Source organism: Heliangelus exortis, chromosome 1 (assembly GCF_036169615.1).
Source record: "Heliangelus exortis chromosome 1, bHelExo1.hap1, whole genome shotgun sequence".
Taxonomy (NCBI): Eukaryota; Metazoa; Chordata; class Aves; order Apodiformes; family Trochilidae; genus Heliangelus; species Heliangelus exortis.
In genome coordinates this window covers 9,768,718-9,796,331 of record NC_092422.1, presented here as the reverse complement: position 1 = coordinate 9,796,331, position 27,614 = coordinate 9,768,718, and the positions used below count along the sequence as shown (strand labels likewise).

At 43.4% G+C, this 27,614-nt stretch overlaps 1 protein-coding gene across 11 annotated transcripts in view; it reads right to left on the bottom strand.

Annotated features, from left to right (window-relative positions):
- Positions 1-5,451, bottom strand: part of FAT3 (FAT atypical cadherin 3) — a 402,030-nt gene extending 396,579 nt beyond the window's left edge. For 9 of the 11 annotated variants that reach the window (XM_071733516.1, XM_071733525.1, XM_071733550.1 and 6 more), the window contains exon 1: positions 5,289-5,450. The gene's annotated coding sequence lies outside the window, so the exon portion shown is untranslated. Of the gene's footprint in view, positions 1-5,288 lie in introns of all 11 variants that reach the window. The other 2 variants (XR_011723915.1, XR_011723916.1) reach the window with 1 other exon arrangement.
- Between the last annotated feature and the right edge of the window lie 22,163 nt (positions 5,452-27,614).

The window sequence follows — 27,614 nt, the reverse complement described above, 5'->3', positions numbered from 1 at the left end:
GAAGGAAGGAGGATTTCAGCCCAGAGAAGACACCTCATGGGTTGCTTCATCTTTAGTGTGAGGGCTGTGAGACACTGGCATAGGTTGCCCAGACAGGCTGTGGATTCCTGATCGCTGGAAGTGTTCAAGGCCAGGTTGGATGGGGCTTGGAGCAACCTGGTCTGGTGGGAGGTGTCCCTGCCCATCCAGAAGGGTTAGAATTACATGGTCTTTAAGGTCCCTTCCAAACCAAAGCATTCTGTGATTCTATGATTCTGTGATCTCTCTGATCAGCTCTGAAGCCAAGGGATAGAGCCCTGGACTCTGCAGGAATGGAAGGGCAGCATCACTGACCCCCATGGTGAGGGCTGAGCTGTGCTGGCACCTGTGGAACAAGTGAGGAAGCACTTGCTGATGCCAAAGGAAGTTACCCATATGCACTGAAAGCCATACAATTAGTAGTGTCATCATCCAGGAGAAAGAAATAAAATATTGTTTTCTCCCAGGCAAAGCCATGGGTGTTCTTCATTTGTGTTAACTTGCTGTTGGTGCCTGCAGGGTCCATGATTTGATTTACTGTGGATGATGGGCAGTACAGGCACTGACACATTTAGGTATAATTATTACAGTAGCCAAGCTCATGCAGCACGAACAGCAGCAAAATCAACAACAGCTCAATAAAACAACAGAGAATTTTCCAACACAAACCCCTACATACCTCACATTACGGTCTGCTCTTCATTCTTTTAAGAAAAAAAAAAACAAAACAAAACAACAATTTCACCCCAAATTACTCTGCGCTTTACAGTGTTCCTATGAAGTTAAGCAAAAAAACAAGCTAAGAACAGTGTGTATCTCAAACAACCACAAGGCATATTCTAGTCCAGGACCCACCAAGTCCTGCCTTCTGCTGCCAGCTCAGCCCTCAAGTCCAGTCACTAAAAAGGGTTTACACAATACACAGAACAAAGGATATATTAATGGTTACCATCAACTCTTTATGTTGCATTTATGAAAAATAAAATAAAATAAAATAAACAACCCACAAGCTGGAAGTCTGTGCAGATCCCAGAGCAGCGGTTTGAACGGCAGCCCAGCAGGGTTTGCTCAGATCCCTCTTCACAGCACTGCCATCTTTTGCATCCTGACAGTACTAACAGTGCCCAAAACTTATTTGCCATTGATACACTCGTCCAGGTTTTAACAACACCAGAATGACTCTAGGGTCTGATTCAATGCCCGTTCACAATATCTGGTTGTTTTTTTTTTTTAATACTGTGACAAAATGAGACCATTTCCATATCTAAATTAAATGAAAATTAGCACTGTTTTGTTTTAGATGTCTCAGTTCTCATAGCAAAGAAGCTAAGAGGCACTAGCAATTTGTTAGCTATAATTTATCATTTATAATTTATCACTCCTTATTTAGGTCTCCTAAACTAAGGACGTAAGGATGCACTTGGAAGACAGTTCAGTTCCACATGAATTTATATTTCCATTCCTTTCGTCATCATACATGAGCAAAATACCTAAAAGTCTGGGATGAATGCACAGTACAACAGAACTGTAAAATAAACCCATCTGCACTGGAATTACAGACACCGAAATGTTGATGTATTAAAAGCTGTAAAAAAAAAAAAAAAAAAGTTAAAAAAATAGACAGATCCAAATACCTCAATTCCAGCCAACATTTTTTCTGTACATTAAAAAAATCTTCTATGCCACTAAATACAATAATGTGAAGCAACACATTCCTGTTGCATGGCCATGACCAGCTTTCAACCAGTACTGATTAAATGCAAATTCAGATCCTCTGCACTGGACACCTCCCACACATAAAAAAAAAAAAAGTATCAAGCACTTCCCATTTTAAGTGGTCACTTAATATAAAAACTTGTCTGGATATATGAAGCATCTCTGAGAGCAGTCCACTAGATCACATACACACAGCAAACTCACTCAGTGTGCACAGGCTCAGTAAGGTAGAATTAATAAATGTACTGTTGTGTCACCTATTGAATGCCTGTCACTAAACTGATAATCTGCAAATGCAGAAGCAGGGACTGAGCAATGCACTCGCTGCAGCCACTGATGGCTCCCTCCACTGCAGTCTCAAGAAGTTAATCATGCTTGGTTCAGAGTGCTTGATCCATGCCCCTAGGAATGACTCAGGACATGAGCAATGAGACAGTCAGCCTGTGACCACATTTGAGGTTGTATTTACTCTCATACCTGCCCTGATTTCCTTCCCAGGAATACAGTGCTTGCGAAAGGTTCAGCGTGACATCCTAAGAGACCTAAGTTTTCTCTGCACTAACAGACACAGTCTGCGTAGCAACAGAAAAGCAAAAGCAAAGCTTCTCTTGAGAATCACCAGGATTAACAACAAGAAGGAAGGACTACTTCTGGATTGGAGCTCTGGCCAGTGTCATATACAGCAAAACTCCCACTGAAGTGAGTGCAGCCAGGATTTCACCTCTGTCGCAGAGATTTCGACTCCCATCCCATTCTGCCTTGGGACTTCCAGCCAGCACTGTAAGGGTCTCAACAGTGCCAGCAGCTTTTGTGTTATGAACTGCAGGCAGAAGTTGTGAAATGCTCCACATAAGCAACCAAATACTCATCAGACAGTTAAGAAATTTTAGACACTGCTGAACTGCAAAGGATTCAAACCTGCGCCCAGAAGTATGATGTTTCACATTGGCACACCATGCTTAAACAAACCTTATCCTAACCAACTTTCTGTCCCTCAGAAAAAGCTGACTGTAAATACAAGCAGTATGAGTGCAGTTGGCATGTGTCAAAAGACATTTGAGAACTCAGTACAGAAGTACATCTGTAGTGGAACAGCAGCTACAAACTGCTCCTAACAAGCAATGGTTAAACACTCTCTCTCCTAATTGCTCACTTCATTGTATTTGACAGAACTCACCAACCAGAGTGGTACATCAGGTCACAACAGCACAACTTGATGGTAGGAACTGTGACAACATAACCTGATGGAACTGAGGGCTCTCTTGTCAGAAACAGAGCATACCAGCACTCAGGAAAAACAGGGGGGGAGGATGTTATACCCCATTACTGTCCTGCACAGACAGGATAACAACACAGTAATGCAACACACAGTTTGTACCATCAGCATACAGGTACACAGCACAATCCTTAGGATGCCAACAGATCCTATGTTATGAATCAAACTTAAGAAAAAAAAAAAACAGAAGGAAAAAAAGTAAAGAAAAAGCATGATTTGCCACATCAAGGCAAGTACAACCAACCTGCTGATTTTTGACAACACTAGCACCACCAAAGGTTGCTAAGGGATATCCATAGTTTTCAGCCCTGCAGTACATTGGCTCCTACCTGGGTCTCTCAACAAAACTCCAGCGTTTTTGGGACACAAAGATCAGGACTGCAAGCTCTTTCACAGCAATACTCTCCAAAGGCAAGCTGGCTCTGGAGGGATCATTCTTTCCTCACATCCACCACCAACACCACCAAGTCCCCTCCAAGCAACAAAAGTAACTTTTTGTTCAACTGAGGGATAAGTTCTCTGTATGACATTAGAAAGAAAAATGACAAAAAAAAAAAAAAACCACCAAAGCAAAACAGCCAATAACTAGCCACACTACTTTTTGTCTTGTTCTGTTTTTCCCAGCTAACGCTTCTGCTCTCCCTACAACTATTTCAGACCAGGAATAAACCTTCAGTGAAAGAACGCAGTCTGGGCAGCCACTAGGAAATGGTGCTGCACTTCTGCTCTGCGTTTCTCATAGCTCACACTCCCTTGATTTTTAATTCCCTTGCTGAGAACTCAAACCAGATGTCATAAAGCAAAGCATTTGCTAAATGAGAGATAAGTTAAAATGCCTGTGGAGAAGGCATTTTTTTTCTGTCTTTCTGCCGGACAGAGATTGGTTAAGGATCTGCAAAACCCTGATCAAATGATGTACCTCTCTAAGCCGATCTGACAGCGCTGCAAAGGGAAAGCAAATGAATAAGAAGGAAAGCATTCATTTCCTCGAGTCTCTTAACCAACCTTGATACTTTAGTGCCTCTGCCGGGATGCTAGCGCTGACTTCCTTTTATGTCCCATTTACTTGCATTTATTTTAATTGGATATGGGACTAAGGACACTCAGCAACCCTTAATCCTCCCAACAACAAAGCAAGGGCACGAAGCCACCACGAACAAAAACCAAAAGGAAACAAAAAAAAAAAAAAAAAAAAAAAAAAGGAAAAAGACACCCACTGATGCGTTTCTCGGGGCAGCGCGGTTCGCTTTTCCTCCTGCAGATCATCCAGCGGGGTTCAAAAAGTAAGCAGGAGAGGCTGGAATATTTCCTTTAATAGCACAAGTGAGAGCTGGGAGAGCCAAGTTTAACCCATCCCCGGCCGGAGAGGGTTCCCTACAAGCACCTCCCCAGCTATGCACTCCCCGGGCACGCACCAGCCCTTGCACACACACATTCACCCGCAAACACTCACATACACTCACACACGGTCCAAGTTTCGGGCGTCCCGGGGACGCCGGAGGCAGCCGCCCAGCAGCACCGCAGGGATGGGGACCCTCCTGCCCCTGCCCTGCGGAGCCCAGAGCGACCACCCCCGGCAGAGCCCAGCAGGGGCGAGGGGTGCCGGCTGCTCCCCCCGCTGCCTCAAAGCACCCCCGCCTCGGGACTTGGAGTTATCCCCTGCTCCAACCAGCACGCCGGCGCCTGCAAAAGGGGAGGGCAAGGCAAACCCTCCCTTCTAAAACATTTTGAGAAAAAAATGCAGACATATATATAGATAAAAATACGAACAGGCAAGTCCTCTGGTAACACCGCTCTCCCCCCAAACCCAAGCAGCTGCAGCCAGTCCCCAAGCTCAGCCAAGACCAACTGCAGCTGAAGAGCAGCAACAGACACGCATACCCCCTCTTTCCTTCGCCCGCTCTCTGCGACAGAAAAAGAAAAAAAAAACAAAAAACCAAAACACCTCTTGCCTGCCTGCGAGCTAAAAACCGGCGAGAAGCGAGCCCTGGGGAAGCCGCCCGCCGCTGCACCTTGCAGAGCAAAGTGGGAGGGCGAGCGGCGACTGGCTGGGAAGGGGAGCGGGGGGTGCAGGTGGGACACGGGGACAGCGCTCGGCTCCGCTCTCTCGGCGGATCGGTGCCGGGGTAGCGGCGGCGGAGTCCCCGCGGTACAAGTTTCCTCAAGTCGCGGCCGCAGCCCCCGGCGCCCCGGCGGCCGCCGCCCGAGTTTGCCCGGCTGAAAGTTTCTCCGACATCCCCCTCCGCGCCCCCCTCCCCAGCCCCAAGCGGGTACGCACCGGCCGGCTCAGCTCCGGGGATTGCCCCACGGCCTCCCGCGCCGGGTTTCCATGCCGACCCAGACACCGCCGGGGGCTACGGCGGGAGCAAGGGAGAAGAGAGGGGCCGACCCCCGCCCGGCGCCGCGCCGAGCCCAGCGCAGCGCAGCCTGACGGGAGAGCGGCCCGCGCCCGCCTCCGGCCCGCGGGGAGGGAGAAAGGGAGGGAGGAGGGACCGCCACCGCCCCGGCCCCGCCCGCTGCTGGGCTCTCATCGCACCAGACGCGGGCTCGGGGTTTCGTGCGAATGCTCCCGAAAAGTCTGTGCTTCGGGTTACTCGCCCAAGGTTACCCGCTCCCGAGAAGCCACCCTGTTCCCCGGTGTTTCCCCGCTCCCCTCGGGGGTGACCATTCCTCTCCTGTGACTACCGGCCGCCTCCCCACCGTCTCTCTGCTCACCAGTTGCGGGCTCACTGACAGCCTCCCCCGTCTCTGTCCGGCTCTGTACGGCTTCCCCTGAGCTCTGAGCGGTGCTGGGGGAGCTGGTTTCTGCGGGAGGTGGAGGTGGCTGGAGGAGCTGGTTAACCCCCATGAGGAAACCCACACCCCGGGGGGAGCGCTCTCTGAGCACCGGGGCGGGTTCCTGGGTACCAGCGCGATTTGCCTGTAAGAACAGTTCCGCTGTTGAACCGTAAAGCTGTGGTACAGTCTATCACAGTCCGCTGTGCAAGCTACACCTGTCCAAAGAGCTTTGGCTTTGCTAGCAAGGAAATACATTTAGTGCTTTTGAACTGATGTTCAAGCTCTGATTCTGCCTATTTAATAGGATGTTGTAATAAGGCACCTTTTTTGTTATCTGTTTATTTGTTTCTCTAGTGGTAAACCCTGGGCCCTTCCTGAGTGTCTTGCTCAAGAGAGAGAGATCACTTTCAGTTCCTTCCTTCCTTCCTTCCTTCCTTCCTTCCTTCCTTCCTTCCTTCCTTCCTTCCTTCCTTCCTTCCTTCCTTCCTTCCTTCCTTCCTTCCTTCCTTCCTTCCTTCCTTCCTTCCTTCCTTCCTTCCTTCCTTCCTTCCTTCCTTCCTTCCTTCCTTCCTTCCTTCCTTCCTTCCTTCCTTCCTTCCTTCCTTCTTTCCTTCCTTCCTTCCTTCCTTCCTTCCTTCCTTCCTTCCTTCCTTCCTTCCTTCCTTCCTTCCTTCCTTCCTTCCTTCCTTCCTTCCTTCCTTCCTTCCTTCCTTCCTTCCCTCCCTCCCTCCCTCCCTCCCTCCCTTCCCTCCCTCCCTCCCTTCCTCCCTCCCTCCCTCTTTCCTGCCTTCCTTCTTGCCTCCCTCCCTCCCTCCCTTCCCTCCCTCCCTCCCTTCCTCCCTCCCTCCCTCTTTCCTGCCTTCCTTCTTGCCTCCCTCTTTCCTGCCTTCCTTCTTGCCTTTCTACTTTCCTACAGTAGCTACCTTCAGAAGTGTGTAGAAAATATCAGCTTTGTCTAAAATCTGCAGTAGAGTTAATGATCTTTACCCACCACCTGGATGTGTTGGTGATAGAAGGTGACCTTGTGCAAGTGACCTTTTCAGGTCCGGTTAGTTCCAGTTGCATTAAAAGCAAGTCAGAAGATCAGAGCCACACTGTGTCACTCACTAAATAAACACACCAAGGAGATGTCCTATTCCTAGGAGCTCATAATCCACATCGACAAGACAAATTTAGAGTGGGAGGAAAATGTATTATGCTGCAGATGGTACTGAGAAAGAAACTGATTTGCCCAAGGTCATGCAGGAAGTCTGTGGCAGAGCCAAGAACTAAAGACAACTCTCCTGAAATCTATTCTAAAAATAGTACTAGCTAATTGCACATGAACTCCAGAAAATGCACATTACACAGATAATCATCTTTTGACCAGTACTTTGGATGCACTGGGCTCTATTTCATTGTAATTTTCAACTGAGCTGATAACTGAACGGTCACTTTCTAAATTTAAACCATATTATTTGGAAGTCCTCTATCCAGAAATTCATATTGTGGAACAAAAGGCACTAGCAGATAGCATCTGGTCCAACACAGATGCTTTCTGAGTGTATCTGCTTCTGCTGTCCCCTTCCACACCACCAGAAGGTTGTCCAGATCTGCACCTTTGTTTTGGGAGAGAAGATCCTGCTCTTTATAGTGTTCTTCCAAGGCTCTGAGGGGTTGTATTGTCCATACCCACAGCCTGAGTGGTAGCAGTTCCCCATATTTGATCCCATATTCCACCATCTTCTGTTTAGCCCCGTTAAAATATTTCTTGAAATACAGCTTTCATTTGCCCTTACAGGACACCTCTCTCAGGTCTCTGAGTCCTCTTCCCTTTGTCCTCTTTCTATTCCATCTCCCTCTTACTGTTTTCTTAACCAATGCAGGGACATATCTTGCAATACAAAACCCAGGCAACTGGAAAACAACAGTAACATCATGTTGCACCCTTCAGGCACCCTTACTTGTCACTTAGGAAAGCTATTTACACATACATTTAGTGAATGTTACAATGTATAAATGCTAATGAGTATTAGTAGAAGTAGTTAATGCAGTTTTCCTTATTAATCAATCCTATCAGCATGGTAATGATTTCGGTTGTTCTTGTGGAGCTTCCTCCAGCAGGGAGTGAGCTCTGTTGATTAGCAAGACCATTTTGCATGTATATAACATTTTTGTTCATCTGTAACAATCTCATTATCGTATTTTTTTTCTCAAGGAGATGAGCAATTTTCGGCTTCTGCTTTAGGAATAACTAGGGCAGAAGAAATCACGATGTCTCCTATACCACCATTTTACAGTTGTGTATGTGTCAGGTTCAGTAGAATTTACACTGCTGTGAATGAGGAGTGGAAGGAGGGCTGAAATGCCCCAAATCAGGTAACAAGTCAGGGATGCCCAGAAGCAAAGCTCCTAGCTTCGCACCTCAGAATAATCTGCTATTTTGCGGCAGGTCTGGCAAGGTAATCAACTTCAAATGACTATTGGAAACACAGTAACATAACTATCAATCCTGATTAATAATGTCATCATGCTCTACATATACAGACCAGGAAACAGCTTTTAGCTTCCTGCATCCTGAGTGGCAAGAAGAGTTCTCATTTTTCTGCCAAAAGGATTAGGTTTGAGAACATGTGAGTAAACCACTGAAACAACAGAATATTTCACTTTCTCTTAACTCAATAATTTACATTGAAATGATCATAAATAATTCAGCTAGTACAAATAAAAATAAATCCAGTAGAAAGAAAAGGTTCTCCCAAAGATTCAAGATTCAGAAGAGAGGAAAACAGGTTTTAGACCTGATGTTAACTGAGCCAGTAGTGAGCTGTTAAAGCTGAATCTCAGCACACTATCATAAATTATGAAACATTGACATTTCACTTTGAGTTAATGCAAAGGTCTATTTATACACTGTTTTAGAGACAGTTGCCTGGGCAAATTAATGCACTTTTCCCTTCACCAGGCCAAATGTTAGCAACACTGCTATTTTTCAAAGTAACAAACTATTTGCATATTGAAAATGTTTTAATACAATCTGTCCCCCTGGGCTGCTATGTGAGTTACTTTGAAAAGGTAATCAGTCATAATTCACTGGCTTCTTGATCCAAAATCCAGCTTCATTCAAAATGCTGCTTATGATTTTCAGTCTGAGACATCGTTCATTGTCAGGGAATTGCTTTCTGTTTGCAAGGCCAGAGGCCACCAACCTTGGAAAAGGCCTTCAGTGGGCTAGAATAAACTTTCTGGGCTTGCTACCAATAAAGGGTATGGAGAAAAGATAGCAATGGAAGAACTAGGCATGAACACAAAGCAAAAATATTCACTGTACATGCCTGAAATTTGAAATTTGGATGCGACTACATATCAAAACATCAGCTTGTTGTTCCTGTGTATTGGCAGTGCTTTTATCTTCCTTTTAGGTCAGTTTTTTATTGTGTGTGTGTGTGTTTGTTTGTTTGTTTTTCCAAAGGGTAAAAATTGTAACACCCCAAAGTGACTTCTTGTGGGACTGCTTTTTACAATTCAGTGTTTCAGATGTAAGTTCACTAAAGCATTGGTTAAGAATGTGCTTTAATACTGAATGGTGAGACTTAAAAACAGTGCTTAAGGGCTCCACTAAACTGGGATTTAAAAGAATTTAAATAATTATTTGAAATGCCATCCAAATGATACAAAAATCACTAGTCATTTTTAGCAAATTCCATGGAACTTGGGTCCATCATTATGAACAAGATGATGTAGTATCTCCTGCCAGAGTCTTTATCTCAGAGATAAAACCAGAAGTGCCTTAAGACTGATGTGAACAAATCCACAACCAAGTAACATAGTGCTATATCCTGCAGGTGGGTTTCTCTCTGACTATCTGATTCCTCAAGAGAGGCAGCCTCCTGGTCATAACAGGGACTTCTTTATGCATTTCTTGCAGGTTTTTAGTCTGTTCTTACTTCTCCTGGCAGTGGATAACCCTAGTGCAGTGTCAAGAAAGTTAACAAGTAGTGACAGAACTCACAGACTTCTCTGGAAACATGATGTGGCAGCCCAAGACAGCTCGATGGTGACAACACAAGACATTTGCTTCAAGGCCATTCTTCGGTTTCCTCAAAAAGTGATTCCTACACAAATGTTATTCCAGGGCATTGCATGGCACTGGGCTGCAGGCAGGGCAGCAGCAGAGGCGTTTGCAGCCTGCGGGTGCTCTCAGAGGAGTAAGGAAGAGGATACTTACAGCACATAGTTTATCACTGGCTACCAGGGCTGCTTAACAACAAGGATCTGTTAATGCAGGAAATGTTGCACTGGGGGCTCACCACATCTCTCTGATTCGTTTAGAGACTGCAGTGTGATCACACACCAAGAAATTAATTTTGACAGTGGGTATTGTAAGTATTTCTCCTGTATTATGCTGGATTATGCTCTGCAGTGCAAGAACTATCAGCATTTCTCGCATCTGACCTTTAGAGGTTTAACTTAAACTCATTGATTGATGTCATCCCACACAGAAGGGTAAATTCTGAGCTGGCGTTTCTGCAATTTCCATCATTTGAACGATACAGTAATATTTGTGAAGAAACTGGTCAGCTTTGATAATTTAACTTTGACTACTTAAGTGCACTTTTCTTTTGGCTCTGTTTCACTCCTTCCAGCCATAGCCTGGTCTCATTTGAGCCTGGCTGCACCTAGTGCTTACTGGAAGAGAAGTAGATCAAATCCACATCCTCCCCTCACAGGGAACAGACCTGTCAGTCACAGAGGGTTACAGTGTCATCAAGACACTGAAGGCATATTGCAGGAGGTGATGCTGGAATGCTTACCCTCTGTCAGGGTAATAAGCTGCATTTGATGTCTTGATCTAACATATCAAATCCTGCTCACAGAAAATTGACAGCAGAATTCTGTGGCTTTTTTTTTTTTTTTTTTAATATAGATTTTATTTCATTGAAACAGATCTGAGAGAGGAAGGAAGTGCTGTGTGAAGCCATAAGTTTCCTATTCATCTCACAGCTCTGCCAGTGAGTTTCTAGGTAGAATCTGACCTCTATCTTAACCTCCTCGTTTGAATTCCCATATTGAAAAAATAAAGAGAGAGAGTGACTGGGGATCATAAGACAAGAAAAGATTATCTTTTTGTGAATTTACTGGTAAAATTGTAGTTTGATACCCTATTCTGCTGTCCATATCTTTGAGAATTTAGAGAAAATACAAGTTATTTCTGTGCCTCAGTTTTTATATCTGTGACACAAAACCAGAAACACTTTTGGTCTATTTCCTGTTTTCACACAAAAAACCTTACCTATTTTTATGTATTTTTCAGTGGTATACCCTCTAGACATCTGACTTTGACTGAGTTCCTTTAATTTCAATAACAGGGTGAGATAAATAGTTCTGCCATTTCTCTGTGGAGCACTCTGAGGTCAAGTGCAAAGTTTCTGTGGGAGAAGATAAAACACAAGAAAGAATAAAATGAAAGCAACTTGGTTATATAAAAATTGTGGAAGGTCCTGGAACTAAACAGCTGAAAGCCCTAAGGATTCAGGATACCATGCAGCATAAAGGAAGATCTGATCTTACCCACAATAGTTTTGCATAGATTTTTCTCTTCATTGTACCAGGAACTGACTCCAGTAAATGTTTTAACATGTGCTTAACGTGATAGACATGAATGGCTTTTTGACTTCAATTTTAATGCACATTTAAGCTTAGGAATGGCTGGTTTTGGGATGGGGATTTAGTATGGGATTCCTTGATCCTTTACACACATGATTTCATTAGGTGCTGCCTGTTTCTGTAGCACTGCCTTAGGGCATGAACCAAGCCCAGCTGAAGTCACGGGGAATCTCTGTAGATTTTGATGGTGGTTGGACTGGACCCTTTATAGGAAACAAAAACAGATTTTGTGGAACATAAAAGCTAAAAAAAAATCCTCCTAAATTTGTGGGGATGAAATACTAATTTCCTGTTTTAGGACTAGAGACTTTATAAATCTAGCTTCTAACCAGAGCAAAATTTTACCAGCTGTACAATAAGCCACTGAAAACAAGGGGAAACTGTAATGTACTCTTAGCAAACCCTTAGTTTTAACTGAGCACAAGGCATTGCTTGGTGGCCCATAACAGTTCAGCAGGAGGTAATGATCATCTTTATTTGGGCTCACAGGTTCTTTTGCTGTATTTGCTTTCATGGTACCCGTTTTTTAAAAAAATCTATAAAGAATATGTTTACAAATGCCATCTCATCTGTGGCTTCATACCATAGCTGTCATCTCACGTGGGGTGAGATGACTCAGTTGCCATGCCGAGCCATCCCAGCTTTACTTGTATCATAACTCTGGTTTCTGCTGTTGGCATCAGCTTGTAATGGAGTTGCAGGATCAAAACCTTGTCAGTCCTGAAAGCCTTTTTAGTAATGAGCAGAGTTTCAAATGCAGATTCAAGTCCTGTTTGATTGCATTGTTATTCTCCCCCTTTTGGGTGGGCACGTTAGTGACTGGTTGGAAGGTGCAATTTGTACATCCAGTACTGGCTTTGCATGCTGCCTGCTGCCCTCTGCTTCCAGCTGAATCATTCCCTTACTGCTTGGTGAGATAACAAATAGCAATTGTGGAAATCAAGGAGAAAAAAAAGCAGATAAAAGAGAGGGAAAAGAGAAAAAATAGCTATCCACTACAGGTTGGATAAGAACATCTAATACTCCAGTGGTGGGTGACTTCAGTAAAGAGAGGTAAGAATAATCAGCTATGTAATAAGGCATAAAGAGGGAACTAGAGACAATAAAGGATGAAAGAACAGCTGAAATTAATGGATAAAATGCAATACAAGTCAATCAAGACAAGTGTAGCATTGTCACCTTGGACTGTATTTGTGTTTTGAGTGCTGGTACCTGCTGAATGCTCGCTGCCTCACAGCTCCTCAAAGTACCAACTGGACCTGAGAATTCAGATGGTCCAGCTTTGTAAGGCCTCTAATTTATGTACCCTTTATATACCTTTACCCAGGTCCCTGAAGATAAGTCCAAAGGTTATTGCTGCTACCAATTACTTACCTAGACAGCTAGTCTCTCTCTGAGGGCTAAAGGACAATCCAAAGGAAGAACAAGGGCTGAAGATGTTAAAAATGCCTAATTACAGGTGTTGCAGCTTTTGTAGGGAAATTTGCAATAACTAGAAAGGGACCTGGTTAATTGTTGGCTGTTCAATACCTGATGAAAATCAGGAAGCTCTATCATTTCCTTCCATCTGGGAAATGGAATCATACTTTCAACTCTTATCCTGGGGCCACAAGGGCAGAAATGGATTCTCTGGTTTCTATTAAGATGCAAATTGAGATCTTTTCCACTTTGGAGAAGTGATGGTATCTGATCATAGAGTGAATTCATTGGTATCTAGTAAGCCTGTTTCAATCTTTTTCTTCTTTCTTGCAACATATTTTTATAAGTCTTACAGGAATTTAATATCTTTGAGATCCCTATCCTTAGAAACATGGATTCAAAAGTTTTCAGAGCAGACTGACTGACAGGGGCAGTGTGACACAGTGTGACTGAACAAGATGTTTCCTCAGCAAACCAAGCTGCAGACACATCTCAGAAGGAGCACTGAATGAAGATCTGAACTGGGGACACCCTTTGTAGGTTTGGCATTTGGGATTTCGTAGACCCTTGACTGAAACAATTTTGCTTTCAGCCCCAACTCAGTAGTAAAACTGCTGTGATCTTCAGTGAGATTGAATTTTTCTCTTAATTTCCATAGAAAAAAACTTCCTCTGACAGCAGCTGTCCAAACTTATATTAAAAGTAATGTTACAAGAGGCTCTGCATGGCAAACCACACAAATTAGCAGCTCTTCCCTTCTCCTCCACCCAAATACACCTCACCCAGTCATCCCTTCTACAGACAACAGAAAGCACGACCCTGTCATCCCATCCAGCAGAGATCCCTCTCCTACCTCACCAGTACCTTTTCAGACATAAAGCTGATTCAACCTGAGCAGGTTGTGTGTTGAATTTAAGGCAATTTCTGTCTAGTGGAAGGCATAGCAACCCGTAGGGAAGTCATACCCTGAAAGTAGCACTAGCTTCTGTGTAATATTTAGGAGGTTACCACACAAAATACTCCACTGATCTTAATTTATGAATGTATTCTAAAGCAAAACTCAATCCTATTCCTAGTAGTAACATTTCAAGCTTTTTAAATGTATTTGTTATACTCTACTGTTGCTCCACATATTCCACAGGGCTTCTGGAGCCACTAGGGTGTGACATAAATAAAATAAGGTTGTCAAGCTACTCTTATTTAATATATGTCATTTAACTTCTGGGATTAACTACATTAGATAGAAACAACAAGGACAAACTAAGAGAACCAGCTAAAGGCAAGCTTAGGACTTAGAAGTAGAGGGGAGAGAGAGAAGCATAGATTTAAGAGTTACACTTAGGAGATAGCTGGATGAAATGAGGAAGGAAAAAGCCTGGGGAACACAGGCTGGAGCTGCTTGGGCAACAGTCCTTCTCTGAGAGACATGTTAAAAGGCTAAACCAAATTAAAACCTAATGACAAGTGGTTGAGGCCCTTGAGGCATGGACTGCAAGAAACCAGGTCCCAGAGCAGGATTGGAAAAGATGGAAGTTGTTTACAGGGATGTGTGCAACCTAAAGATGGGTAATGTAGTTTTGTGAGAAGAGGCAACAAATTTTACCAAAGCACCAAGGCAAAAGCTGATATTGTGACCCCCTGGACTGCAAGATTCATCATACTGTCAGGGTCCTTTTCACCATCTGAAAACCAGGAGCTTACCACCATTTCAACTGCTACTTGAAGGTCTTGGTCATAGCAAGGAAATCTCCTGAAACTAATTCAAAGTTGAAGAAAGATCTATACATGTGGTTTAGCACACATAAATTTAATGGGAGAATTCCTGGATTGATCTTAATTGGAGATCAATCATTTGATAAAGTGAAGTGCCACACTCCATCTGTGCATTGCAAGAAGAGCTGGGGAATTGCTAGGCTGGACGCAACCAGACATTGGTGGGATTCAGCAGCCTGGCTCTGAGCTTGTCTGCCTCCTGATGTTTTGCAGGGACAGGTAAGAAATGCCCTAATAGATAATGAGGGAATAACTTGCAGACAGAAACTTTCTTCTCCAGACAGTCATTGATTGGCTTCTGCCCTGAGGCATTACAGTTTATACCCTTAATATCTTTTTATATTGCTGTTGCCATTATGTGGGTAATGGACATTTATATAAAACTCTTTATGAGCTGTAGATGGAGATCAGCCTCTTCACCAAACACATGGAGCCACCTCTGGATTAAAATGCAGTAGCTGCTTAGTAGCCTGGCACTATTAATAAGCCCCTTAAATTGAAAAGGAAGAATGACTCCTCATCAAGTTGAGACTGAATGAGAATTTTAGGAAAACATTTTCCTTCTCTCAGAAGAGGTTAGACCAGCACAGGGCTTTTCTGTGCTTCCTGGAAGTCATCAACTCCAGGCAAATTAGGTTTCTGTTGTACATTGCCTTTTGTAAGACAGAAAACTGGCATTTCAACTTTAACATGGAGGAATTCCTGTCTAAGGGTCATCTACTGTGGTTGGGGAAGGACATGAGATTCTAGTATCTGCTGAGCTAATCCAAACATGTTTCATTAATGAGATTTCATGTAGAAAAGAATGCCTGCTTGGATAGATTTTCCTAAATAATTTTCTGTTTTTCTTATAATTCTGCCTTTGCAGAGCACAAGAAATGATTCCTTTAGGATTGAAGAAAAGTCATTGCTCAGTTACAGGGAGGGTGGAGAACAGATTGAGAACAGCCCTGAGGAAAAGGTCTTGGGGGTATTGATTGATGAAAAGGTCAACATTAGCCAGCAATATGAGCTTGCAGCTCAGAAATCCAGCTGTATGCTGGGCTGCATCAAAAGAAGTGTGACCAGAAGGTTAACACAGGTGATTCTCCTCCTCTACTCTCCTCTCGTGGAGTGCTGTGTCCAGTCCTGGAGGCCCCGACACAAGAAGGAGATGGAGGTATTGGAGCAAGTCCAGCAGAGAGCCATGAAGATGGTCAGAGGGCTGGAGCAGCTCTCCTATGAGGACAGACTGAAAAACTTGGGGCTGTTCAGCCCAAAAAAGGCTCTGGGGAGGCTTTATTGCAGCCTTCCAGTACCTGAAGGGGCCTACAAGAAAGCTGTGGAGGGACTTTTTGCAAGAGCGTGTAGAGATAGGACAAGGGGGAATGACTTCAGACTAAAAGAGAGTAGATTTAAGTTGGATATAAGGAAGAAATTCTTTCCTGTGAGGGTGGTGAGACACAGACACAGGTTGCCCAAGGAATTTGTGGCTTCCCTTTCCCTGGAAGTGTTCGGGTCCAGGTTGGATGGGGCTTTGAGCAACCTGGCCTGGTGGAAGGTGTCCCTGCCCTTGCAGTCGTTTTGGAACTAAATGGTCTTTAATGTCCCTTCCACCCAAACGATTCTATGATTCTAGCACTTTCAAAACTGAAAGTGTTATCTGATTGTTGTTTCCTTTCACAGAAGCATTGTTTCAAAGACAAAGTATAACTACTGAAGCTATGAAGTCCTTGGACTTGTCCAGGGAAAGGACTGTCTGAAAGAGATGTAGATAGCTAAAATTAAAAAAACAAACAAAAAAAAAGCAATTAAAGCAATATTTGCAAAGACTCTACATAACATCTTAGGACTGTGAGAAGAATTTCTAGCTTGTATGGTTTACATAGTATATAACATTTGATGCAAAACTCTCTTTCAAAAAGAAATTGATTTTTTGCTCTCATTGCTTTTGCATATTTAACAGTTTCCAGCACTTCTATAAAGATTTCTATCTTCAGAGGCTGAGAATTAATTAAAAGCAAATTAAAAATAATAATCTCCATAATCTCCCAAGGATAAATATTCCCTTCCTATCGCATGTGGGGAAACTGAGAACAAAGCTTAAGTGGATTTCTGAGGGCTTCCCGTATCTGAGCCTTTGTTAGAACATCAGAGTCCTTGTCTCACAGGTTTTCCTCCTTAAAAGGTGGAGGGGGATAGTGCCCAAACCATGAACTTCCATACCTTTCTGAAACACATGCCATCCTTATAACATATCTTACCCATTTGAGTTAATCAGATATAAAACATTATCTTTTGCAGTTATTAGAGCTTTACCAAATAGTGCTCACAGAAATTACAGAGTAACATCAAAATTATCATGGAAGCAATTTAATCCTTCAGTTTAAATGCTTCCAGCCAGGGACTAAGAATTTCCCATTGCCACTCGAGCACTTCCTTGCATACTCCCTGCTTATTGTGCTCCCCTTACTTTGCACTTGTTACCTTTTTAACATAAAGGTAATGCTAGGGATCTTTCCTTTCATTCATGTTACCTTCATCATTCAATTAAAAAAAAAAAAAGTGCCAGTGCTTTTATCAGTGTGTGGCTTATGCTTTTCTCTAGATATTACCTACAATATCCAGATTACTTAATATTTGTGAAGCTTTCCCCCCACCCCCTAACCCCCCAGGCAAAGTCTGAAAATAAATGCTGATATGAGAAAGATTACAGAGTGGGGAAATGTTCATTAATACTTCCCCATCAAGCCTGGAAAGAAAAACTTACATATTGATTCTGTGAATTAGCAACAACCCAGAAGATAACAAACATTTTTTCCTGCTGGTAGAGATGATAGTGGTGAACAGACTGAAGGCATTTTGACGTGCAGCAAATGAACTCCTCTTTTGCAGTGCACGAGGTGAAAGGATGTTTTCTGCTGACAGATTACAAGAGAAAGTGTAGGTGGAGGTGAACAACAAATGTAACCATCAACACATTTCAGCCAGAGAGGCAATCAGCACAAGCTGGGTGTGTGCACCAATGCCCCTTTGACATGCATTTTTTTTTAATTTTGTGGGTGACCTTTCATCTGATGCACTGATCCGATTTGCCTGGAACCCTTTTATTAACCCACTGCTGGGTCTCTTTTTTTAAAGACATGCTATTTGTGTGGTGAATATAGAATCATAGAATCACAGTATGGTTTGGGTGGAAGGGACCTTAAAGATCATCTAGTTCCAACCCCCCCTGCATGGACAGGGACACCTCCCACCAGACCAGGTTGCTCAAAGCCCCATCCAACCTGGCCTTGAACACTTCCAAGGAGGGAGTATCTACAACCTCCCTGTGGGCAATGGGCAACCTGTGCCGGTGCTTCACCACTCTCACAGCATAGAATTTCTTCCTAATGTCTAAGCTGAAGTGAGAATCAGATGCCAGGATGGCCTGAGCTGGAAGACAAGAGCACTCTGGGTTTAGAGGGCCACAGAATGCATAATAAAGTCTGGACTTGGAGAGCTAAGAATAGCCTTTCACTGTTTCTTTTTCTTGGGAGCCCTTTAGATTAAATTAGCAAAGATTGTTGGAGAGGGTAGACTGGGAGCACAGGGATGGCAAGGGTATCAGGGAGAGCTAGAGACAAATGTGCAGCCAGGGGTATAGTACTGCATGCCCAAGAGAGGAGTTGGAAGGACATCATGGCAGGAAGAGTGGGAAAGGAAACAGATGCAGGAAGGCTGGAACCCACTTCAAGGAGAGGCAGCCATATTGGAGCGGTAATAAGGTTTGGCCAGTGCTTAGACAGATATCCAAATGGGGATCCATCACCTTCCAGTTTGAACTGGACATCATTTTGAACTGAATTTGATCTCTCATGTCTCTGAGCTCAAGGCAGGTGTGTGAGCTTTTAAAATCAAGAGGTAGGTTCTTATTTCCAGAAAGGGATGTTTACTTAGTGAGTGGTTAAAGCTGATGTATTTCTGAAACTAACTTTGTCTCAGATTTGTGGGGAGTGACAGCTGTGTCTCTATCAAGTGGCTGTGGCAGTTTACTGTGGTTGGAAAGATATCTTTGGCAGCTGAGGAGGGACCTAGAGTTGGGATGTGACTGCAGAAAAAGTGCAAGAAGTGAGGAAACAGATTTGGAGAGAGATCTTATATCAGAGCTGGGAGAGTTTGTGCTGGCCTGTCTCATAGATTTCTGCCTCCTTAAAAAAAAAAAATGTGTCTAACAACTTGAGTCCTCTTTCAAGAAGAGTCCATACTGATGTTGCCCAGTGATGAGGGTGGTAGGCAGCCCTTCCTTCTGGTTTATCCCTGGATATGATATTACAGATTGCTAATGCTACTGATGACCTAGGGCTACAAGACACTTGGATGATGTCAGTGCACAAAGGTGGAGCTGCCTCCAAAGTGAAGGGCAAGCTTGGTTTGTCTGGCCCACTAGCAGTGGGACTTCTGGTCTTTCCCTTGGGCTGTGCTTCTAAATACTGATGAAGCAGAAGTGGAAGGATCTCTATGTGGCTATTTCACTCCATTTTCCCCTCCCCAGGTGCTGTGCCAAACTGCAAAACACCTCTCACACAGCCAACTGTGCTGCTTCTGCAGTGATGCTGACACTAATACATGGTACTCACTTTTCCCCACTGCATCACCAGCCTCAGGTCTGGCACTGAGCTGCAGCATGGAGCACGTGGCATCTGTCCCCCTGTGGTGGCTGGTGAGGTCACCTGGAGGAGCTGTCCCTCTGTCAGGCTGGGCTCTCTCCAGGATATACTCTTTATTTTTTCGAACATGTAAAACTGTGAGGCTTCTACCAAGCTGTCTGTTGGCCTTGGGTCCATGCTAATGTCTGATCCACAGCTGGGAAAGAGTGCTTTGTCTAGGACAAGTCACATCAGGGACTCTTTGGCAAGTTAGCAGTGTAAAGGACTGAGTTCCAGCACTTGGGAACATTCCTGGCGCTGTTTGTAAGCAGAAGTGTATATAAGTTTATAAGCATATGTGTAAGCATACTCTTTAACTACTGTTTCCCCACAAACCCTGTCATTTTTCAATGATTCTTCATTTATTCAATCCAGATAGAAGCTGGTTCCTTTGATTTACATTTTTTACACTCTTTCATAGTCCTGCATATTTTAAATCTGGAAAGAGTGTTTGTGATCTTCCAGTCTGACTGCCCACGTAACACTGCATTTCCCCATCAGTCTGTGGAAGTGATAGTTAAATGGTTAAGGCGTTCCCTTTATAAGCAAACAACCTGTTCTTTTGGCACTTTTTGGTGCACTTGGAAATGTTCACTGATAGATTTAAATTAGCAGGATACCACTTTGAATGCAAGTATACCAGCTTTTAGCCTGCTTTCATTTTGAAACAAGGCTTCTGTGCTCATGTTCTCTGTGCATCTATCTGTCACACTTTTCCCCAGGTTTTTTTTTTGGCTTCTGCAATTTCAATCACATTTAGCAATGGTCCCAAGGAGATTATTTTTTGACAAGTTCTAATATAACAGAGGGTGGATTGATGAAGGAGACATAGTTAATATCCCTGGGATAAAGGGCACAACATAAACTGAAGTATTAGGAAGGTACCAGAGAGAACAACTGCAAGGTATAGATCCATAGGAGCCCAGACTTCCCAGTTACACTGCTTGCTGATAATAGTGTTTCATATTTTGTCCATATTTCCCAGCCTGACCACAATATACGTGTCCTGGATTTTCTTCAGTATGATTTTCAAATTCAATCTGATCAGAGGCCTCGGATGAGTGGGATTCCTGCTTTTCCCACTCCTATACAAATCTGAAGATATTTCTGTATCTGATCCCAACAGGGCTTTTTCTTTAAAAATGAGTATGATCCACATCCAGAACTAGAATCAATAGGTCAGGAAAGCTCAAAACTTTGGTTTTCATGTGAATGAATATTTCAGCAATTTTCAGCTTGAATGTCTATTCTGTTTATGGATCACAGCATAAGGAAAGAAAGGAAGTTATAAAAATATTTTTTGAGTTGAATTAGAAATGGAAAAGATGTTCCACCAATCACCACTGTACCACTCACAGTCTCTGGTACTGGCACACTGTGCCTCGGGACTTGCTGCTGGGTTTTTGAAAAAAGGCTGTAAACTGGAAAAATAAAACAGTTTGTGTCCCTAATTGTGTGATGTTGATGCACTGAACTGCATCCTAGCAAGATGGAACAGAGTTCTTCTGTAAAAAGTGGCAGAATATGAAAGCAGCTCATAGCAAAAAAAAAAAAACAACAAAACAAAACAAACAAAAAAACCCAAAAAAACCCAAAAAAAACCAAAAAAAAAAAAAAAAACCAAAAAAAAAAAAAGCCAGGGAAAATTAGGAAGAAAAAAAAAAAAAGAGAGAGAAGAAATTAGAAAACCTTCATGAAAACAGGAATGAATCATTCCCACAGGCTGTCTGCTTGCCCAGTGTGTGCTTCCTGATTGCCAAGACCAAGGAATCACACCACTTTCCTAGAGTAGGCTGCTTTCCAAAGACAATCCTGGAGCCTGCATGATCTGGCTGAGGGAGGATCTTGCAACCTTAACCTACCATGAAGGTGCCTAGATTATGACATGAGGTTTTCTGGATGAGCAGTTCTGCCAAAATCATAGAATCACAGAATGGCTTGGGTTGGAAGGCACCTTAGAGATCTAGTTCCAGCCCCCCTGCCATGGTCAGGGAAACCTCCTACTAGATCAGGTTGCTCAAGGTCCCATCAACCTGGCCTTGAGCACTTCCGGGGAGGGGAAAACCACAACTTGCCTTGGCAACCTGTGCCAGCATCTCACCACCCTCACAGGAAAGAATTGTTTTTCCCAATGTCTAAACTAAATCTCCCCTCTTCAAGCTTTAAATCATTGCAAAATGGTAGCAGAAACTTTACTGTCCTTCCCAGCCCCACTTAACCCTGATGACTTTTTTAAGATTTAAGGCTGTGGTTGTGAGGTTGACAAGAGAGCCCCGACATACAGGAAAGTCTGGTCCCCCAGCTCTGCTTTCTTGCTGTGTATGTGTGTGGCAGACAATAAACAAATTCACTCAGATGTACCCTTCAGTTCAAGCTGTACCCACAAGGTTCATAGCAGGCACACAGAACAGCACTTATGGGCTTTTTAGAGCTAGTGCAGAGAGTGGTTTTGGTTGGAAAAGACCTTAAATGCCATCAAGGTCATTAACCTAGCACACTGCTCAGACGTCCACCAAGCCGTGTCCTAAGCACCATATCTCCAAATCTTTCTCCAGGGATGGTGACTTGACTGTCTTGGGGCTGAAGTGTTAAGGATTGATCTGATAGCATCAAATCAGGTGGGCTGCACTGCAGTGGGCATGCTCTGGAAGGTGTAGTAAATCTCCTACACCCAGGAGAAGAAAAACTCTGGTTACAAAGTGGAGCTGGGACTGTGTAGTTTGCTCTGTTGTGCAAAAGGAGATACCCTGGACTTGAGCCAGGTCAGAAGAGAACCTAGGCTGAGTTTTGAATGGAAAGTGACAGAAAACCATCATCTGGCCTGTGCCAGGATCAGGATTGCTTAGGAAAAACTCACTGTCGCAGATCCTGTCAGTGAGGGCACAGAATTGGGTGCAAATGCCAAAGGCACAAACGATAGGAGCTTTTGTAGGTATTCAGTGGCTCATTTCAGATGGGGACTGTTAGCAGGAGCTCGCAGGAGGGTGGGTCACATCACCAGTCCTTGGAGTCTGTAGCATTTCTTGACTTCCTCTAGCTGCTTGGTGTAAGCAGTGATGCAAAACCTGAATAAGCATTGACTCTGAAAGATGTTGTATGAAAGGCATCAAAATTGATTGAAAAGAATGAATCTGTGCTGTGTTTAAGAAAAGTTTAAGGTGCTTGTATGCTATGGTGTCTGCAGCATTCAAATACAACAGGATTCACCACATAAAATAAATGCTGAGAAAATTAAGTTCAGAATTTGGGACATTAATTGTCAACTAACACTACTCCAGACACCAGCATTAGGTTCTGATGAAGACTGCAGATACAGTAAAATGAGTACAACGCAAAAGAAAGAGCTGCCTTTAACTACTACAGTTTGCTGGTAAATATATTCTCAGTTTCTGGAAGTTAGTAGCTAATTACCCACATGAAAAGTCATGATTCTTTAAGAGCATAAATATCTTTAAACAGCAATTAAAACACAATTAGAACTCAGATGCAATCAGCAGAAAGAGTCACCCTATATAGTAGAACACATGCTGCAAATTGAAGAAAAATGTGTGTTATGGTTTTTATCACAGTTGTTTGCTGAGTTTGTCTACTGCTGTGGATTGCCTCTTCAGTGCCTGCCTCTTGACTGTGTTTAAGTGACCCATGCCAGCCAAAAGGCTCTTCTTGTACCCCTGACCTTTGCAACACAGTAGAAAATGTGGCCCATTTTCTGGAATTCATGCTTGTGTTTTAAGTTGCTTCCATGCCAGGGGGGCTTTATCTATATCAGTGCTTTTGAGAAATGTTTTTTTTTGAAAAAGCATGTTTTTTCTGCCTGTCAGGTTACTGATTTATTTTTTTAAGAGTTAGACAGGCTTGAAATTAAAGCAACAACCAATGTGTTAACAAGATTAACTACTTAATTATGAAATTGTTAGCAAAAAGAAGAAAGCCATGGAAAGCAGTCCTTGGTTATACTCAAGCCCATGCCCTTCCTCAGCTGTTTTATTGTCTCAGCTAGGCATTAAACTAGAAAGTTACAGCAGCACTGGATTTTGCCCATCACTGGTCTGGCTTGGATTAGGAGACCTGAAGTTCTATTTTCCTGCTTCCTTTAGTATAAATTCTTCCTTGTGTTTGCTACCTGTTCTCGTCCTAGCTTTTCCTGCTTGTTTTATATAGTAATATAAGATTAAAATTTACACCAAATTTAATTATGTGGACTCATAGTTTTCTTCTAGGTCTCTACCACTTGATTTCCCTGATCCACACTGCATTCTTGTAGTTAAATTAGAAAATACAGATATAGTTAGCTGGACCTCCTCTCAATGTGTTTCTTTCTCCAAGTTTATTTCTTGGTTATGTTGCACAATTACCTAGAATTTTGCCATAATTTATAATCCCCAATGGAGTTTCACATTACAAATAATTTCTGCATCCCCAGGCCAAGGTGTTCTGCCTCTTCTCCTGCTGACCAAGCTGTTGTGGGATGGTCCTGTCTACTCCTTCAGGACTGTGTTTCTTTCCCCTTGCAACAGCTTTCATTGTGAAACCACAGCCTTATGTGTTGGTAACACTTTTTTAGCCTTTTCTAATTTTTTGCATGGATTTGTTTTGTTTTGTTTTGTTGGTTTTTTGGTCTTTTTCATTTCTGTGGTGTTTCTAAGAGTTAAATAAAGAAAGGGTGGACTAGTTAAACAACTTGTACATAGATAGAGCTCATTTGAAGTGACTGTAGGTACAGAAAATCAAAGTCCAAAAATGTCACACATTCTCCTCAAAGCTTGCATGCAATGCAATAATAAGGTCACACCACAGTCACCTTTTCTCCAAGCTGAAGAGACCCACCTCCCTCAGTCTTTCCTCATAAGGAAGATTTTCTACTCCCTTAATCATCTTAGAGGCTCTGTGCTGGACCCTTTCAAGTAGTTCCCAGTCATTCTCGAGATGAGGGGCCCAGAATAATATTCCAGATGTGGCCTCACCAGGGGGATAGGAAAACCTCTCTTGACCTTCTAGCCACCCTCCTTCTAATGCACCCCAGGATGCCATTGGCCTTCTTGGCCACAAGGGCACATTCATAGGATCATACAATCATAGAATCAGCTGGGTTGGAAGGGACCTCTGAGATCATCAAGTCCAACCCTTAATCCACTACCGCTGTGGTTACCAGACCATGGCACTGAGTGCCACATCCAGTCTCTTTTTAAATATCTTCAGGGATGGAGAATCCACTACTTCCCTGGGCAGCCCATTCCAATGTCTGATCACCCTCTCAGTAAAGAAATTCTTTCTAATATCCAACCTAAACCTCCCTTGGCACAACTTGAGACCGTGCCCTCTTGTCTTGCTGATAGTTGCCTGGGAAAAGAGATCAACCCCCACTTGGCTCCAACCTCCTTTCAGGGAGTTGTAGAGAGTGATGAGGTCTCCCCTGAGTCTCCTCTTCTCCAGGCTGAACAGCCCCAGTTCCCTCAGCCTCACCTCATAGGATCTGTGCTTGAGTCCCTTCACCAGCCTGGTTGCCCTCCTTTGGACCTGCTCCAGGACCTCGATATCCTTCCTAAACTGAGGGGCCCAGAACTGGACACAGTACTCGAGGTGTGGCCTCACCAGTGCTGAGTACAGGGGCAGAATCACTTCCTTGGACCTGCTGGCCATGCTGTTCCTGATACAGGCCAGGATGCCATTGGCCTTCTTGGCTACCTGGGCACACTTCTGGCTCATGTTCAGCTTCCTGTCAATCCAAACTCCCAGGTCCCTTTCTGTCTGGCTGCTCTCAGCCACTCTGTGCCCATCCTGGAGCTCCCCATGGCGTTGTTGTGGCCAAAGTGCAGGACCCAGCACTTGGCCTTGTTGAACCTCATCCCACTGGAATCAGCCCAACTCTCCAGTCTGTCCAGGTCCCTCTGCAGAGCCCTCCTGCCTTCCAGCTGATCCATACTGCTCCCCAGCTAAGTGTCATCTGCAAATTTGCTGATGATGGACTCAATCCCCTCATCTAAATCATCAATAAAGATGTTAAACAGAACTGGGCCCAACACTGATCCCTGGGGGACACCACAGGTGAGCGGCCACCAACTGGATGCAATATTGCTGGCTCATGGTCATCCTTTCATCCACCATCACTCCACCACACAGATCCCTTTCCCCTGTGCTGCTCTCTAATAGGTCAGTTCCCAACCTATACTTTCTCAGCTGCAAGACTTTATACTTACCCTTGTTGTATTTCATTAAACTTCTCCCTGCCCAGCCTAGGTTCCTCTGAATGGCAGCACAACCCTCTGAGGTGTCAGCCACTCCTCCCAGTTTTGTGTCATCAGCTTTGTGCTTCTACAGCAGATTAGGTGGCTCAGTTGATGTTATGCCCTGCTGAATGTGTGCTCCAGGATGGCTTCAGAGCCTGTGGAACTGGCTGAGAAAAGTATTTCATATATTGAGCTGCTCTATTTTACATTAAAAAGCTGCATGATTTGCGTGACACAATACAACATGGAAGATGAATCCATAGAGACGATATACACACATGTACAGACACAAAGGTAAAAGGGAACAGGATACATTTCAACGTGATGTTGGTCCTTAGTAAGGCCATAGTTAAGAGCAGCTAAATGCACAAAACCAGGCAAGGTGGGACCGTTAAATCACCTAACTTCCTGCATGCAACAGGGTATTGCATTTCATTCAGAGACCATGCACAGAGATCAAAACATGTTTTTCTGCATCTCAGCTTCTGGAAAGGTGTGGGGTACTGCTCTGAAGACACTGCATGATGGGGTGTTCACCACTTCCTTTGGTAGCTTGTTCAGGAGGTCAAGTACTCTCAGTGCATTGAAAGTGTGTACCTTTTGGTATTTCCATTTTCTATGCTTTATTCTTTAGCTTCCATACATTCATATTTTGCCTATTTCTGTTAGGGTTCTTTTATTTTGTTTTTTTTGTTTTGTGCTGTTTGTGTTTTTTTTTTAATATTGGGAACCCTTGTGGAGAAGTGCAGCTTTTAAGTAATTTCTCAATTATTCTTTCTGATTGGTGTGTTGAACTCTGCCATTCTTTTACCCCTTGACATTTACTGTGACCCTTAGGTAATTTTGTGTGGCCCTTTCTAATTTGCAGCACAATTTTTATATCTGAGCACTGAACTAATTGCTAATGCAATGCACAGAAAGTAAAGAAAAAAAAAAAAAAAAAAAAAAAAAAAAAAAAAAAAAAAATCTCCTTACATCTCGTGTGCTTGCATATACAAAGACTGTTAGATGTTTTTATCAAGCATTGCTCCAGAAAACAAACCATGGCTCACAGCACAGGGCATAGAGTGGTTCATGTATACACAGCTCAGGGCAATGACCTCTGGAGAGAGGCCACATCCTCTCTGCATAGCGCTTGGTTTCGATCTCCTCTAGACTACATGCAGATTTTTCCTATGCTTCTAATTATGTTGCAGATAAATGGTATTTAAAAGAAAAAGTAAAAAAATAAAGACTTAATGACTTCATTTTAAAGAGGAAGGAAATATTAAAAAAGCTATGAGGCAAGCAAACGGTTTAAGTACAGAATAGATCATCTGCAGCTGATCATGAGTAAATTTAAAGATCAGACTTAACGTATCAAACTGAGATGCAAGAAGAGTCAGAGTGATAAAAAATATTTTCCTTCAAGTTTTAATTTTTTAAATGAAAAGCTCAACATCCCAGATGTCTTAATAAAGGTTTTGGTCCCACCAGTTCAACTTTAACCACTCTCTTACTCAACCCACCACAAATATTAATCTTTTCAGCTGCTCTCTTCTCTGAGTGTTAACTTTCTTTAAGCTTCTGCCAATGTAATAAAACACCATACTAGCTGGTAATGCAAAGAAGTAGGATGCCATTCCTGTTGCTGCTTTCTGGGAGGAGATGCAGCCCCATGTACCTGTTCTTTTGCTGTCCTATGCTTCTGTCCAGTTTAGGGGATGGGAATATTTAATGGAGAGCCTCACAAGTAAAGAAACAAATTAATCTGTCTTGATAAAAAATGAAGTAATGAGCGGGGAGCACTTGCTCTTTGTCTAAACTCTTGAACTTGCTACAATTTTTTGCTATCTGGTGGACCCTCTCCCCATTCAACAGGAAGGAGATTGGCCTCATCAAGATCCAGAAGTGATACCAGGGCCACCTGCCAGGGGGTTGGGGTAGATCCCTGGGCTGCACAACGTGGCCCTGCCCGTGCTTTGGATGCTATAAACTGCACAGCCACCCACAGGCAGCTTAGTTCTGTTTAATTGTGGATCAACTCCTCTGGATGAATTTCTGTGCTGATGTATCTGGGCTGCTTCTGGAAAGGGCTCATCTATTTTGACCCAG